Genomic DNA, 17,518 nt, shown 5'->3' on the forward strand with positions numbered 1-17,518 from the left:
TAAAATGAGTGAAGTTGGTTAATTTGCAGCCTGATTATGTAGCAAACAGCCTGCTTTGACTTCTCAGGGATCACTTTTAGTTTTGTTTATCCGTTCTGCTGCAGTAAGAAGATCCCTTAGGGCTTAGTCTCCTTGCGTGTAGCAGGGTGGAAGTGTCAGCCTTCATGCTAGTCACCCAGCTCACCCTGCAGAGCGCAGCTGTCGGATGGGCCAATAACAGACATAGCAGAGAGCCTTTCCCGACCAGCAGCTGACTTCAGAAGTGCCTGTTACAGCTTTCACTCTACCAGTGACAAAAGATTTTAGCACTCAGGCTCTGTCTACCAGAGAGTGTGTTCAGGGACTCAAAAGCCAGTGTTGCAGCTGGGTAGGAAACACCCTGCCGTGCAGAAACCCAGTCATGTGCTTTGTCTGAGGGCAAGAGGGAAACACTCTCCTTGCCGGTTGCTTCTCCGGGTTTGCAGATAGACACACTGTTCTTGCTCAAAGCTGGCCCGGGGAAAAAGCACCTGCATACAGGAGGTGGGATGGCACCTACTGGCAGGGTGGCTCTAGGCTGGGTCCCACAGAGAGTGGGGCCCAGTCCCACCAGGCTGGAGATGCACCTGGTGAGAGCAGGCAGCTCTCCCGGGCTTGTGTCTGCCTTTAAATGTTTGCAGGGTGGCGGTGTAGTGAGCTGGGCTGTGGTCAGTTGAACCTCTCACACTCATGTCCATGGTGGTGGCTGTTTTATGCTGCTCTTGCACTTGGTGTCTGGGTGCTGCAGCGCAAGCAGTGGGTTGTGGTGGCCATGGCGCTGGGAACACCTTAACCTGCTCATGCTGCTGCAAGTCATGGCACTGAGCAGTTTCTTGGAGATGTTTCTAGGCCAGGATGCAGCAAAAGTATTAGTTTTTCCTTCTGAAGTTCTTGTGGTGCTTGGAAAGATCCACAGGCGATGCACCAGATCTTGCTTTAGAGTGCAGCACAGCAGCTGATGAGGGGAACGCTGCTGCTGTTGTCCATAAGTCACATTTTTCTGCCATTTTCAGAGCAGAGCCTGTGTTTGCAATCCTTCGCTTTAGATTTTTCAGGTCCAACTTCTTAGAGGTTGCCAGCTGTAGATTTTCCCCAGGATCACCACATGGAGAGTGCCAAGTAATCGTCCACATGGCAGAGTGTGAAGCACCACAGGTGGTCTTGAGGCTGAAGGTCAGCCTTATCCCAAAGTTAAACTGATGGGAACACAAGGAAAGAAACTACCAAGCATGGCAAGCATGTGACAAAAGAGTGTTTGGCCAGCTGTGACCTGCCCGTGGAGTAGTAAGGCAGTAATGGGAAAAACTACCACAGCAAAGGTGTGGAAAGGGTCTATCGGGAAGCTGAAGGGTAACAAAAGATTTACTGGTGTTGCTGAGCATGAGTGTGGAGTCAGTAAATAAGGGTGCTGAGTCAGCAGGACGTGGGCAAATGAAGAAAACATGAATGAGGCAGATATTGTTTACTTCAGAGGGGGGAAATGGGGGAAAGGGGCTACCAGGCCAATGACATTTGCTGGGTAGACTGAGCATGTAAGGCCAGTTACTGTAGGGACCTACAGACTCTGTGTGTGTGTGTGTATGTATGCGATGGTCTTTAGCCTAGACACAGGTACCCACTGTGCACACGTTTAACTGCATTTCTGAATCCTGGTGGTTCCTAAAACATCAGAAAATTAAGTAAAAACATCTAGTGAATTGTCTTAGGAAGTTTTCACCAGAAGATCACCCCTCATCCCTAAAGCACACTCAGCCCTTCCACTGAGAATAAATTGCTCCATACTTCAGTGATTAAATTGCTCCATACTTCAGTGAAAAGAATTAATTTTTAAAAATGCAATTTAACAAGTACTGTTAAATATAGTCTTTTTCATAACCCATTAAAACTTTCCTTTTGCTCAACTGAGTCCTCTGAGCACTTACAAAATTCCCAGCACTTGATGGAGACACTAACTGGCCTTTTTAAATACTCACAAATATGCACCCACACTTTTTCCTCTACGTGGAAAAACAAAACCAGCTTGAAAGTGCAGTGATTGCTGAATGTTTAACAACCCTAGGGAGGGCATAGCTTTGTGTCTCCAGCCTTGTAACAGCTTATGGGAACACAACTTGGCTCATACAAATGCTTCCACCGAAGAGGACGACTTAACATGCCCAAAGCAAAGTATTTGAATGACACATGTCAAAGCACCGTACCTAAGAGGCATTTTCACTAGTTACAGGGATCTCACTCAAGACCCTCCATTCAACGGTATACTATGGAGAGAAAGGAAAAGGCAGCAGACATAAATCTTTGCATCAGCCTTGTTTGCTGATAATTACACTCCTAGACACACGTTTTCGTATGTACTGCAACCAGTCGCAACCGGGAACTCTGTAATTTAATCACGGAAGAAAAAATTCGGCTACCAATGTAGAAGAAACACCTGCCCCTCTGCAGGTAAAATAATCCTTACAAACCAACATACCTAGCTGCGGTGAACCAGCATGGGCTGGAGGTGGCGCCCGCTTTCTGTAGGTCTTTCCAAGGTTCGACGAAGGTCTGGTGCACAGCACAAAGTCTATAAAGAGAAATGCTTTAAAATTGTACTGGCTAACGTTATTTAATAGGTGAAATAAAAAGCCTAAAGCAGACCTCAAAGTATAACTATCATGGGTGTTCTTCAGAAATTGAGATTTCTGCTGAATATCTGCTGCATATCTCCTAGGTGTCAGATACTGAATATTCCTGCTCAGAACTCCAGTGAGCCCTTCCCAGGACTTGTCTGAAGCAGTCACTTTCATAATCAACATTTGTCTGACATCTTCTTTTCCTCCCAATACCCCTGGTAAACTTCCATTGATTTACCAGAGGTGAAAGCCTGCCTCATAATATTTTAGTACCGTGCCTTTTCTCATTGGAATTGAGGTCAGAACCGGGCCTGAAATCAGAATAATTGGGGGTTTTTCCCTACTAGACCTTAGGCAAAACCCTGATGAAATTCACTAATACACTGCGATTATGGCCAGTACAAACCTTAACAAAGGATGGGAATAAGAATTAAATATTGAATTAGAAAGAAATATTGGTAATGTTTTCCTTTTGTAGATAAAATATGACAAGTAGTAGTATACAAGGAAACTTACAAGCCAAGGCAGAGTTCAGTAATAGAAGGTGTCAATTAAATTCTGCAAATTTTCCCACGCTGCTCAAAATGGGGGAAAAAAAATCCACCTTGATTTATTAATTTCTCAATCAAATGGTTTTGAATAATGAAGGAAATGTTCTGTTCAGAAATGGTATATACAAAGGAATAGGTGTATTCTCTGAGTAAGAAGTACTTAAAGGGTTGTGAAGGAATTAATTACTTGGAAGTGTGACTTAGATAATTTTATACATTTGAAAAAGCTAAAAATCTTAATCGAGATGCTATACTAGGAGCCCACAGCAGAAATGAGAAATAAAATGCCATCTTCTAAATTAGAAACTTCAAAATGCCATTCTGATACTTCAAATTTGACAAGCTAAACAGAATCTGAATCCTGGTGTTCAGAAGATATATCTTCACAGCTCTGTGAAATCTCTTGCAATAGACACCCAAATCGTGGCAGCCAGCCTTCCTAATGCCTTCTCTGAACCTTCACTCCTGTTGCTCAGCCTCGGGGTTAGCTGTGTCCCCCCTTCTGAGTCCCTCAGATTATTCCCGTAGATTTTTAAAGGACAGCACACCACAGAGAAATGGAAACTCAGGTTTCCAGTGTGTTTATTCAGAGTGAAAACATTTAAAGAAATACGGGGTGGGGTGTGTTAGCTTATCATTAAAACTGAATGAAAAGTGAGGATTTGAGGAACTGGTGCAACCTAGGTTAACTTAGTTCAACTTAGTGAACAAACGTGTTTCAATATAACTGAAGAAAATGTTGATAGGAGTCTCTGAAAACTAGCCTGAAAATTAATCCTGATATGTCTGAATTGTTTGAAGAGAACTGGATTTTAATAGGTGGACTATTCAGCTTTTTAAAATGAAACTGGCTTGAACTAGTACTTAAAATCTCTGTTGATCAGTAATGATGATGATGACAAAAATATTCCGATTATGGAACACACCAAGGGAAAAACGGGCCAGGGAAACAAAACAACATTACAGAAACCGCTTATAAAAGATCTGAGAAAAAATATATTAAAAAAGCATACTCAAACTTGCTCGCTGATTTCTAGTGGGAAAATAAACTGTGTTTTCTTGTTTTATAATACATTAGGTAAACTAAGCATTTAAAAATGCCACAATTCAAAAGAATATTCATCTGAAATGTTTGAACTTCAGGGTGGGAAGTAGGAATTTTGTACGTTCTGCAGTCCAGCACTTGCCTGCAGACGCTTGTCACTTGCTTAATCATCACACCATAAATGTGCCACCGTCATTTGGGTTCCAGCTTTTTGCATCAACGTAATACCTGCTCAGGAAAGCTCTGGCTTTGCCCTGGTGAAGTCCCTGTTCACTTCAGCATTGGTGATGAGAGCAGCCCCGGCAGAGAATGCCCAGAGTCCTCGTCCATCCTCAGCCGAGAGGGGCAGTCATTCCTCTGAGTTTGTATATCCAAGGGCAGAAAACACCTGATCAGCAATGGAAATATGCAGTTGAAAGGAATAAATTCCTCCTCCAGCTCTGTGTCCTGCTAACAGAAGTTCATTCATATCATAGAATCATGTGAACAACACGAGGAAGTTTGAGAAAGGCTTTTAAAACTTGCAGTATAAGAAAAATGTTTTCTTACTGAGCAGTGGAAGTAGAAACCACTTTGTTGGAATACAAATGCACTCACACACAGAGAAATATGCTTCTTTTAAAGGCTTTTTATATGTTAAATCTCCATAACCAGGGAGCAGCCACTGTAGCTGTATGGCAACAGTGCCTGGTATCCTCCTATGCATTTTTCTATAAATAATATTTCTGTGAGCTTAGACAGATGTATGAGAAGAGGTGTTGACTAGATATCAGAAGCCTGGCAACATTAATGAATTGGTTAAGAACTAAGGATTTCCCACGTGTCTCATATTTTTGGAAGCCTCAGGAGACTCTTTTATGTATTTAACACTGGTGAATCTTTGGATCAGGTACTAAAACAGTCTGTAGAGCAAAGCCAGACTCATGGAGAGCACTGTATTCCGTGTTCCTGTAAGGCAGAGAAGAAGGCAAGAGAAGAAAGACATGGTCTCTTTGGGATACTAATTCATCTAGGTGAGGTGTACGTGCTTCTAAGGTAAGGCAGTGCCCTGGGAGTCCATATCCAGTCGCTCTGCCTTGGTCTCCAAGTCCTTTCCTTTGCTTTGCACAGTGCAAGCAGTCCACACAGCTCTGTTAAACTGACCCCGTCTCATGGCAGTTTATCAAGCCACTACTTCAGGGACACCAGTGCCCAAAACACAGGTTGATGGTCTGATTTTCGGTTGTCCTCTGTCTTTTGTGATGTTTCACAGAAGAATTTTCTTGGACCACAAGGCCTTTCAAACTTAGCAGCCAATTGCAGATGTCAAACAAAAGTATAAGATAAAGGCAAACAAACAATGGTACCTCTCAGTTGTTACTCTTCTCATTTCCAGTCACCTGCACCTTGGACTTCTTCACCAGAGGTGGCATCTTTATGTTTTATAGTCTTTAGTGTTTATTTTTTCTTTCATGAACTTGTCTAAAGCTCTTGGAATCCTTATACAGTTTCATCACTCACAACGTCTTGTGACAATCACTTCCACAGGTTATCAACATGTTATGGGAAAAATTGTTTCATTCCCTTTTGAACCTGACACCGTTTGGTTCCACCTGCTGTTCTCTCGCTCCCATACATGAGAACTTTTTCTTTTCTTTTTTCCATCTTGCACATGATTTTATAGATTTTTACCATATTCATGTCTGCTTTTTTGACCATAGTCTGGTTTTCACAGGGGAACAATCACACAAATTTGAGCTTTCATGTTGCCACTCAGAGATCGGGGGGGGGGGGCAGGAAATCAGACCTGCCAAAAGAATTTAAGAGGCAGGGACACCATGGAGCTGTAAAAGGACATAACAAAATTCTCTGTTTTATTCTTTACTCTTTTTGTACTAATTTCTAGGATCCCGGGGGTTGGGTTGGGGTTTTTTGTTATTTTTTTTTCCTAGTGGACACTTAGCTACTGTTTTCAAGTTGATATTCATATAAGAGAGAGATCCTGACATTCCCATTTAGTTTTGGTGTTCAGTCACAATTTGCTAGCATTTAGCCCCAGGCAACAAGGGGTCTGAGCAATTCAGCCGTCTCTGTCTTGAGGCAACATCCTACAGCTTGGTGGCACTGGCAAACTGGTGTGGAGGCTGCTGGGCTGTGGAGATACCCACCTGTGCACAGAGGCAGGGGCTGTCCTTGCTGGGCAACCCTGAAAATTGGGCATTTTTCAGTCCCCACACACCATGGGAGCAGGGAGCGTAGTGTGCCCCCACGGTTCCCCTCTCCCCGGCACTCCCAGTGATGTGAGATTTGTCAGGTACCTCTGAGCCACAGTAGGAGGTTGCAATCACCTCTATTGGCAAATTTGCTAGTCCCTACCCTCATAAGTGCAACTGCTGAGAGAGCGAGGCAATGGAATGAAAGGGGGCAGGTGTTTTTTGTAAGAGTTAATTAAAATAACGAGACATCGGAAATTCCAACACACACATCAGTCGTTGGTTTGTTTACATTTCATCCTCATGTCACGATCTAACATTTCACTGGGACCTCAAGAGACAGGCAAGAGAAGTGCACAAAAAAGAAGATTCCACAGCAGTTTATCATCCTGGGTTTGCTAAAGTTGCTATTTTCCAATACAAATTGCAAAGAAAACCAGCTGTGAAAAGTTTTATATTTGTTTGAAGACCGAGGCAACTGTTGTTTGACTTTGTGAGGTAATTATGACTGTATGCCAACAGAGAGATGTTCACTGTTGATGTATTTTTAATTGGAAGGAAAGCAAAAACAGGGGAAATTAAAATTACCCCCTTCCTGAAGCTGTACACAGCCATCACTAACAACACCAAGGCAAGTACCAGCAGGCAGCAGAAGCTTCAGGCTATAGACATATTTAATGCACCTGACATGGTATTGTTTTTTTTCATTTGTTACTGTTTTCTTGTCCTAAGATGGTAAAATGTGAACTATTTAACATGACTGACAGACGTCATAAATAGATTTGTGTTCTCTATTAGTGGCTTTCTTTGGGGATGCTGCAGAAGCCTGGAGAATTTCTTAAATGGATTTAAAAAAACCCCAAACTTTATATTATTATGACCACTGCAATCAAAGCATTGAAATCCTGATTTGTAAAATTTGTATAGTAGCTCTATCTTGCCATCCAAGTGAAACACATGGACATCTGTAGGCATGAAGAGTGATGAGCAAGTCAGTCCAAAGATAAGAATTTTAGGTAGATTTATCGAAATAAAGAAAAACACTGTTGTGAATACTCTTAATGAAAATTAAATGGCTTTGATTCAATTTCATTTAACATACTTTAGAACTAAAGAACATCAAATGTAATACTAAATGAGAATTCACACAGAGGTTTAATAGCCAATAGATTTGAAGAATTCACTTAAAATACTTTCTTTTTGGTGCCTCTAGATAGTCAGGACCATGTATGCACACTTCCAGTGAGTGTAAATAAAGCTGAATCTGCTTAAGTCAAATCACTTGTTCATTTTCTTTGTCTTTTAATTTTTCTTGCCTGGGCTAGTGTTATTTATTTATCGCTAGTTCCTGCCACTCCTTTTCTGTGTCTCATCTCTTCTCTCTTCAAGCTACACCTACCTTTTCTATTCCTTCTAAATCATACTGCCTTGCTAATTCCTATACACCTAAAAAGCTTTCTCTAGGCTAATTGTAGGCCTCCAATTTTTACTTTTTTTGTCAATAAGCACAAGAAGTTGTTGAAAATAACCATAATTTCCCAATATTTTGTGAAGAATCTGCAATCTATTACTGACAGGAAACTTTTAATAAGAAAGTATGCTTAGTAATATTAAGGTTATTGCAGTTTGATGGACTAGTTGCAGAATGAGTTGCTGTTGCACAGCTCTCTCTTAAATGCAGTCCCACTGTATCCACTGCTACTGTTCATGTTCCTACAGACACACAGTCGTGTAAGTCTTTGCAGGAAGAGGGGATTTGGTTTAAAATTTCTTCCCCTGTTCTAACTAAGACATAGTCTGGTGGTTTCTATTTTAACAAAGAAGGCATAAATGAAGTAGAAGTATGAAGCATAACATTTATTTTATGACTTCATACACTGTTTGAAGGCAGAGTTTTGGAGGAGGTTGCTTTCAGAAATTTAGTGTTGCTGATATTGGTTTGATTTTACAAAATCAAAACCAGTTATTCTTATTGCTCCAAATCAGAACCTTTTGGGTAAAACTCTACCTCTTTGGAAGCTAACATGAATCATATTTGCTATTCAGAAATTTTCCCACTGAATTTAAGAAAGAGAGATGAAGCACAGCACACTTAGGAACACTCTGTAGCCTCTCAGGAGCACCTTGCCTACTGAAGAAGACCTCAGACCTGCTTAGCACCTCCTCTTCCTTAGAAAAGTCCAACAGTTTGAGTAGCTTGCTCGTTGCAAGGTGGAGGAAAATGTTAGCAATTTTCTTTAGTGTTGTTAGATAAGAACATCCAGAAGATAAAGATTCGTGATAACAGCAGTGTTGGTGATGTTGCTTTGTGTACCACTGGCTTTGGGACTCTGGTGATCGGATGTTTAAGCAGGGCATTATTTCCTACATAAAAAGAACATCCTTATTATTCTTACAGCAAAACCTAGCTATTTGGCTGCAGAGTGCAGATGGATGGGGAAATAGCCAAGCTCCTCTTGCCATATCTTGAATGAGGTTCTTTATCTATTTTATTGTCTGCCAATGCTGAAAGGCATAGGAAATATTCTTAATGCCAAAAGTGATGACATATTTGACCCTTTGCTATGAACTCCTAGGACTTAGTGGGCTCTTTTGTCCCCTGAGTGAATGTGAAGCACTTTCTCAGTGAAACTCTTGTTTTCATATGGCTCCATCATGGTTTACAAACATACAGCGTTCTGCTTACCAAGCCCAGTCAGCATGGGTTTACGAAAGGCAGGTCCTGCTTGACTAATCTTATCTCCTTCTATGACAAGGTGACCCACTTAGTGGATAAGAGAAAGGCTGTGGATGTTGTTTGCCTGGCTTTAGTAAAGCCTTTGATGCTGTTTCCCACAGCATTTTCCTGGAGAAACTGGCTGCTCATGGCTTGGATGGGCATATGCTTCACTGGGTAAAAAACTGGCTGGATGGCCAGGCCCAAATAGTTGTGGTGAATGGATTTAAATCCAGTTGATAGCTGGTCATAAGTGCTGTTCCCCGGGGCTCTGTACTGGGCCCGGTTCTCTTTAATATCTTTATCAATGATCTGGACAAGGGGATCAAGTGGACCCTCAGGAATTTTGCAGAGGACACCAAGTTAGGTGGGATTGTTGATCTGCTTGGGGGTAGGATGGCTCTGCAGAAGGGTCTGTACAGGCTGGATCAATAGGCTGAGGCCAACAGTATGAGGTTCAACAAGGTCAAGTGCTGGGTCCTGACCCTGGGTCATAACAACCCCATGCAGTGCTACAGGCTTGGGGAAGAGTGGCTGGAAAGCTGCCCGGCAGAAAAGGACCTGGGGGTGTTGGTTGACAGCCGGATGAACATGAGCCAGCAGTGTGCCCGGCCAAGAAGGCCAACAGCATCCTGGCCTGTATCAGGAATAGTGTGGCCAGCAGGACTAGGGACGTGATTGTCCCCCTGTACTTGTGAGTACACACCGGTGAGGCTCCACTTCGAGTACTGTGTTCAGTTTTGGGCACCCCACTACAGGAATGACAACAAGGTGCTGGAATATGTCCAAAGAATTGCAATGAAGCTGGTGAGGGGTCTGGAGACTTATGAGGAGCAGCTGAGGGAACTGGGATTGTTCAGCCTGGAGAAAAGGAGGCAGAGGGGAGACCTTATTGCTCTCTACAACTGCCCGAAAGGAGGTTGTAGCAAGGTGGGTTTCAGTCTCTTCTCCCAAGTAACAAGTGCTAGGACAAGAGGGAATGGCCTCAAGTGGCACCAGGGGAGATTTAGATGGGTTATTAGGAAAAATTTCTTCACCAAAACAGTTGTCAAGCATTGGAACAGGCTGCCCAGGGAAGTGGTTGAATCACCATCCCTGGAGGTATTTAAAAGACAGGTATACATGGTGCTTAGGGACATGGTTTAGTGGTGGACTTGGCAGTGTTAGGTTTGTGGTTGGACTCAATGATCTTAAAGGTCTTTTCCAACCTAAATTATTCTATGATTCTACCTTAAGCTTTAATGACATACTTTTAAGACAACGTTTAGATGATGTTTACAAGATGGTCAGAGGTTGGAGCACCTCCCATATGAGGACAGGCTGAGAAAGTTGGGGTTGTTTAACCTGGAGAAGAGAAGGCTCCAGGGAGACCTTGTAGCATCATTCCAGTACTTAAAGGGGACCTACAGGAAAGACAAGGAGGGGCTCTTTATCGGGGAGTGTAGCAATAGGACAAGGTGTAATGGTTTTAAAGGATGGAAGATTTAGATTAGGTATTAGGAAGAAATTCCCTACTGTGAGGTTGGTGAGGCAGTGGAACAGGTTGCCCAGAGAAGCTGTGAATCACAGAATCACAGAATTTTCAGAGTTGGAAGGGACCTCTAGAGATCATCTAGTCCAACTCCCCTGCTAAAGCAGGATTGCCCAGAGCACATTACACAGGACTGCATCCAGGCGGGTCTTGAAAATCTCCAGAGAAGGGGACTCCACACCCTCCCTGGGCAGCCTGTGCCAGTGCTCTGTCACCCTCACCGTAAAAAAGTGTTTCCGTGTATTTGAACGGATCTTCCTGTGTTCTAACTTGTGCCCATTGCCCCTTGTCCTGCTACTTGGAACCACTGAAAAGAGCCTGGCTCCATCCTCCTTCAGCCCACCCTTTAGATACTTGTACGCCATAATAAGGTCTCCCCTCAGCCTTCTCTTCTCCAGGCTAAAGAGTCCCAGCTCTCTCAGCCTTTCCTCATAAGGGAGATGCTCCAAGCCCTTAATCATCTTAGTTGCCCTTCGCTGGACTCGCTCCAGCAGTTCCCTGTCCCTCTTGAACTGGAGAGCCCAAAACTGGACACAGTATTCCAGTTGTGGCCTCACCAGTGCAGAGTAGAGGGGGAGAATGACCTCCCTCGACCTACTGGCCACACTCTTCCCTATGCAGCCCAGGATTCCATTGGCCTTTTTGGCAACAAGGGCACATTGCTGGGCCATGGATAATTTACTGTCTACCACAACCCCCAGATCCTTCTCCTCCAAGCTACTTCCCAGCAGGTCCGCCCCTAACCTGTACTGGTGCCTAGCATTCTTCCTCCCCAGGTGCAGGACCTTGCACTTGCTTTTGTTGAACCTCATTAGGTTCTTCTCTGCCCAGCTCTCCAGCCTGTCCAGGTCGCGCTGGATGGCAGCACAGCCCTCTGGGGTGTCAGCCACCCCACCCAGTTTGGTATCATCAGCAAACTTGCTGAGGATATACTCTGTCCCCTCATCCAGGTCATTAATGAATATATTAAACAAAATTGGACCAAGTATTGACCCTTGGGGGACACCACTGGTTACAGGCCTCCAACTAGACTCTGTGCCGCTGATCACAACCCTCTGAGTTCTGTCCCGCAGCCAATTCTCAATCCACCTCACTGTCACCTCATCTAGCCCATACTTCCTCAGCTTCCTAATGAGGATGTCATGGGAGACAGTGTCAAAAGCCTTGCTGAAGTCAAGGTAGATGACATCCGCGACTCTCCCCTCATCCAGCCAGCCCATTATAACATCATAGAAAGCTATCAGATTGGTCAAGCATGATCTACCCTTGGTACATCCATGTTGACCACTTCCAATAACTTCCTGTTCCTCAACGTGTTTGGAGATGATATCCAGGATGAGTCGCTCCATTACCTTCCCAGGGACAGAGGTGAGACTAACTGGTCTGTAGTTCCCTGGGTCCTCCTTCTTGCCTTTTTTGAAGATCGGAGTAATGTCAGCCTTCCTCCAGTCCTCAGGCACCTCTCCTGTTCTCCATGACCGTTCAAAGACGATGGAGGGTGGTCTAGCAATAACATCCACCAGCTCTCTCAGCACTCGCGGGTGCATGCCATCAGGGCCCATGGACTTGTGAATGTCCAGCTTGGCCAAGTGGTCTCTGACACAGTCCTCCTCAACTGAGGGAAAATCTTCCTCTCTCCAGAGCTTCCCCGTTGCCTTCAGAGTATGGGATTCGTGAGGGACAGCTTTAGCAGTGAAGACTGAAGAAAAGAAGGCATTCAGTAACTCTGCCTTCTCTGCATCCTTCACCACTAGGGCACCTGTCTCATTCACCAGTGGGCCTACATTTTCCCTAGTCTTCCTTTTTCTATTGATATACTCAAAGAATCTCTTCTTATTGTCTTTAACTGCAGTGGCCAAGCTGAGTCCTGATTGAGCTTTGGCCCTTCTCATTTTCCCCCTACATAGCTTTGTTATATCTTTGTTATATATGCCCCATCCCTGGAGGCGTTCAAGGCCAGGTTGGATGGAGCTTTGAGCAACCTTGCCACCTAGGCTCTCTGCTTGGCTGTTATCCTTCCTGCTTTGTGGACACAGTCATATAATTCGGTTATTGGCTCTGCTGAGAAGAGGTGGGCCAAATGTTCCACAGAAGCAGTCTTCAGTTTGGTTGCACAAAGGTCAACAGCCAAACTGCCAGAATATTGTGAAACGAGGAGGAAAGAGCTGCTTCTGCCTTTGAAACTGGCACTGGTCACTCTGCAGATCAACCCTGTTTCCCTTTGGGCTAAGCAGAAAGATCTAGGAAACAGTCCATCTATTACATTGAAAAGGTATATTCTTTATACAGATCTCAACCTTCATCTAAGATTTGCTGTGACACCATTATGTGTGAATTAGTGCTAAAGACTTCTCCCTCCCTCGTTCCTTGCAAGCTTCAATTAAACAAACATGTAATGAGAGGAGAAGGTGGAGAACCTGCTGTTTGAAACACTGGCAGACACACGCAGAAGAAGGAGATAAGTGTTCTTTCATGGTTCGTTTTCAAAAATGGGGCAAGGAAAAATATGAAGAATAAAGGAAAGAGTTAATTTAGGGTCAGTGTGTTCAAGAATGATTTAGTGAAGAAGAACAAATATATAACAATAGATGTAAAAGCTTAGCCTTTGGGCAGGATTACCTTCAGAATACCTTCTCCGGTTACATGTGTTTAAGCTTTACTGAGGTAGGAATGCAAAACAGGAAAAAGAACAACCCAAAATACAATTTATTCTTCAGAGATCATGATAATATCTGAGTAAATTAAGTGTTGCTTTTAAAAAGTACTTTCTTTTTGCCAAACAAAATGTGCTATTTGAAAGGCTGTTGATCTTCCTTTTGTTTCCCTATTATTTTCTTCCTTTTACATCCTTTGTAGTAAAAATTTCCCATAGATCTAAAGCAAATACTCCACATAAGCCAGCATAGCTCACATCTGTCCTCAGTTTCTCCCGAAGCCCAGAAACTCTAGGGACAGCAAGACATGACATAACACTTGATGTTACATGATCCACTTGCAGCATGGGTCGGCTGGGGAAGGTGCGGCTGATTTCCAGACAATGACTAAGGGCAGGAGTGAAAAGCCAGATGACGATGCAGCCCTAAACCATGGAAAATATGCACAAAAGCTCAAAGAAAAGAGCACGAAAGTCATTGCCCCCTGTTCTTGCCACAGAATAATGCCGGTGAGATTGGAAAAGCAGGCAGGAGAAGAGACAGTGGATAAGGCAGAAAGGATTATAGTGAAGATTTGCCTCTAAATAACTAAAAACTTCCCAACTCTATTCCACCTGATAGCTTTAACTAACCAGCCTGCTGTATAAGGGTAACTACTTGGCTCTATGGAAATCTCACCATGATTTTCTGTGTCCATCTTCCCCAGTAGTTGTCTGCTCCTTCAGATGAAGATAACACAAAGAGTAACCCCCATTTTTATTTTATTTTTATTTTTGGTTTGTTTAGGCATGACAGCCGCTTTTCGTCTCTTACAGTTTGATATTAACAGAATATTCAGTGGGGCACAGGTATGCTTTACAAATTTCTCAGAAAACATGCGCACACCTGGTCATGTGGGAGAAATGTTGGTCGATTTGTTCAGTTTCAGATTAGCATGTAAGTGAAATGAGTTGGAAGGCTGAAGCTTAATAGCATATTTTCTGGAGCTGCTACCAAGTGCAGGCACCTTCAGGTACCTCTGTGCACTTTGGAGGAATAAATAGCTGGGCATATTCTGGAAGGAAAAAAAAACAACCAAGCCCAACCACAAAACCTTACCATTTTGGTATTTGAATTAATGTCTACATATCTTACTTGGGCCACCAGAATACAAGGATGCTAATATAATTTCCTTTTGTAAAAGGTAAATTATGAACTGTTCATCTCAGATACAGAGGAAAATGCAGAACACAGTTTTCAAAGCTATATAACTGAGTAATGTTTTACCATGTTTTATTTGTCTCTCCAGATAAGCGATGTTAAGTCAGACTCAAATAGATTTGCACTTTTTTCTAAACATTTTTATTGTTTTAATTACTCAAAGCCATATTTTCTTCTCTGTTGCTTTTCAGTACTGACTACAGTAGCGGATTCCAGGCATTTTTAACATAAGCACTAAAAAAAAGGAGAAAAGAACGTGCAACAGGCACAGCTCTGTAATGGGAAGAAGGTTGACCATCCGTCATCAGGAACTTATTGTGGCCCGTGCCCTCACTTCAGGGTTCCAACTGGAAAAAAGCACCCAAATCCCACTAAACTCCAGTGGGAATAGGGCACCCACCATGATTTCAAAAGAACATTTTCATTTCATTTCATTTCATTTCATTTCATTTCACTCACTGCCAAGCTGTTAAGAAACATGACCAAGAAAATGTCTCTGTTTTACTATACTAACTGTCAAGGACGTCCACGCAATTATTGTCTTTGTAACCAGCACTGGGAAAAATCTAACACTACTCCAGTCCCACATCAAACTTTAGTGACAGTAAAATACTGAAGTTTCTTTTTTGTCTTATGGGTTGTCCGCTGCCGGGCAAGTATCCCATTTTGTGTACATCATCTGGACAACATAAATAAGCTTTATGTGTACTAAGAAGAGTACTCCTTAGAAACAGTGAAGAATGATACACACTTTTCCTTCAAGAAACAGGTTTCATGTTGTGTCATTGAGAGAATCACAGGTCAAAGAATTGAACAGATCTTGGCAACTATGTTTAACTCTCATGGTAAAGGCAAGACATATATACTAACCAGCACTGAGTTCAGGTCCTTACATAACCAATTTTCTATGCATTAAAGACAAAAATCGGTGGGGTTGGGCTTTTTCCTCCGTGGTGTCTGGAAAATTCCTGAGTGTGCAGGTTGAAACAAATCCCTCATTGGGAGGGAGGATTGTTTCCTTCAACTGCAATATCACTTTTGATGCTGTTGCATCCAGGCTTCCAAGAGGCTAAGCACCCACATCCTACCTTAATCTCAGCTGGAATTGTAATTATTCCAAAAGGCCAATAATTGAGTGTTTCTTGAATATTCAGCCAGATGTAAAATGGCTTGATTTTCATAGATGTAAAAAACATAGACTTTCACTGTCCTATTTACTTTTTCTTAACACCACTTTCATATCACCTCCATTTTATAAAGAGGAAACTAAGGCATAATATATGCCCAGATACAAATATCTGTATTTTGCACTCTCTGCCATTTCAGTGGCATCCAGCTTTCATGTCTGTGAACAGGGGTTAGGTACCACCTGTTGTGTTGCCTGTGCTACTACAGGTAGTTTATGGCAGTGGTGGAAAAGCTTTGATAATTCTCCATCTACCGTCTTCTTCCAATGTAAGTCAACAAGGAATGCAATGCACAGCAGTTGCCAAAAAAAAATAATCAAAAGATGAGGCTATGATGTCTAAAAGGGTTTGTGAATTATACATCTCTTCTGAGAAAAATGTCATCACTCTTGCTGAAAGTTTGACCTTCCTCTAACTATTCCTTGTCACTTCCTCCTTACTTTTTGTTGAAATACCAGAACATAAAATTTGATGACTTAGTGTGCTTTGTGTTTCTGGGTAAAGGGCCCTGCAGAATTGCATTCAGAGATACCTGCCTCTTGCCCATCGACTGTGTAAAAGTCACATCAAGCCTTTTACAAAGACATTAAGTCTTATTTTTGAAACTCCAAGTGAGAATAAACATGCCAGATCTACTGAAAAAGGCTGACTTGGAAGAGCTGAGAGTTCAATTCCAGTTGCACTTCAGGTCTGTATCACGACTTCTCTTTTTTCAAATGAATGGGCAACTAAGATGATTAAGGGCTTGGAGCATCTCCCTTATGAGGAAAGGCTGAGAGAGCTGGGACTCTTTAGCCTGGAGAAGAGAAGGCTGAGGGGAGACCTTATTATGGCGTACAAGTATCTAAAGGGTGGGCTGAAGGAGGATGGAGCCAGGCTCTTCTCAATGGTTCCCAGTGACAGGACGGGGGGCAATGGGCACAAGTTAGAACACAGGAAGATCCGTTCAAATACACGGAAGAACTTTTTTACGGTGAGGGTGCCAGAGCACTGGCACAGGCTGCCCAGGGAGGTTGTGGAGTCCCCTTCTCTGGAGGTTTTCAAGACCCGCCTGGATGCAGTCCTGAGTAATGTGCTCTGGGCAATCCTGCTTTGGCAGGGGAGTTGGACTAGATGATCTCTGAGGTCCCTTCCAACTCTGAAAACTCCGTGATTCCGTGATTCCGTGAACGGCACTGGTGAAATCAGTGAATGACACAGACATAAAGTAGGTGTAACAAAACAGAACAGGGTTCACATTCTTGACTTTAGCAGACCAATTAACAAAGTCAACTGAGATTTTAAATGAGGAGCTTTTGTGATAAATGCAAAACTATACCTATGTTTTCATTTATGTTCAGAGGTACAGACAGGATTGCAAATCAGACACAAGGAAAACATCGGAAACAAGAGTTATCTCAAGTTTTCCAACCCTGAGATTACTTTCAAACCACTGTGGACTTTGAAGAAACAAAAAATCTTATACATTCCTAATTTGTCTTTTGTTTACTTTAAAGGCTTAAGTGACTCATCAGCTCCTGGTTCACCTCAAATGATCAATTCTTCTATCTCTATGTCAAAGTTATAATGAGGAGTAACCACTTTATTTAGAGCAGTCGAGGTTGTATTAAAAAAAATATATTCTTGGGCTCAGGCTGACTTCATTGGACTTGACAAGAAACAACAAAAGCCGGCCTAGATGAAGGTGAAACAAAAGTGACTTTAGTTTCTTATAATTGTAGCTTTCCCATATACTAGGTCAAGATGCAGAGTGAGATGATAAGACATAAGCAAAAAGATGGTTACAGCAGCTGACATAACAAGACATTGCTT

Source organism: Vanellus vanellus (genome assembly GCF_965231255.1).
Source record: "Vanellus vanellus genome assembly, chromosome: Z".
NCBI classification, from domain to species: domain Eukaryota; kingdom Metazoa; phylum Chordata; class Aves; order Charadriiformes; family Charadriidae; genus Vanellus; species Vanellus vanellus.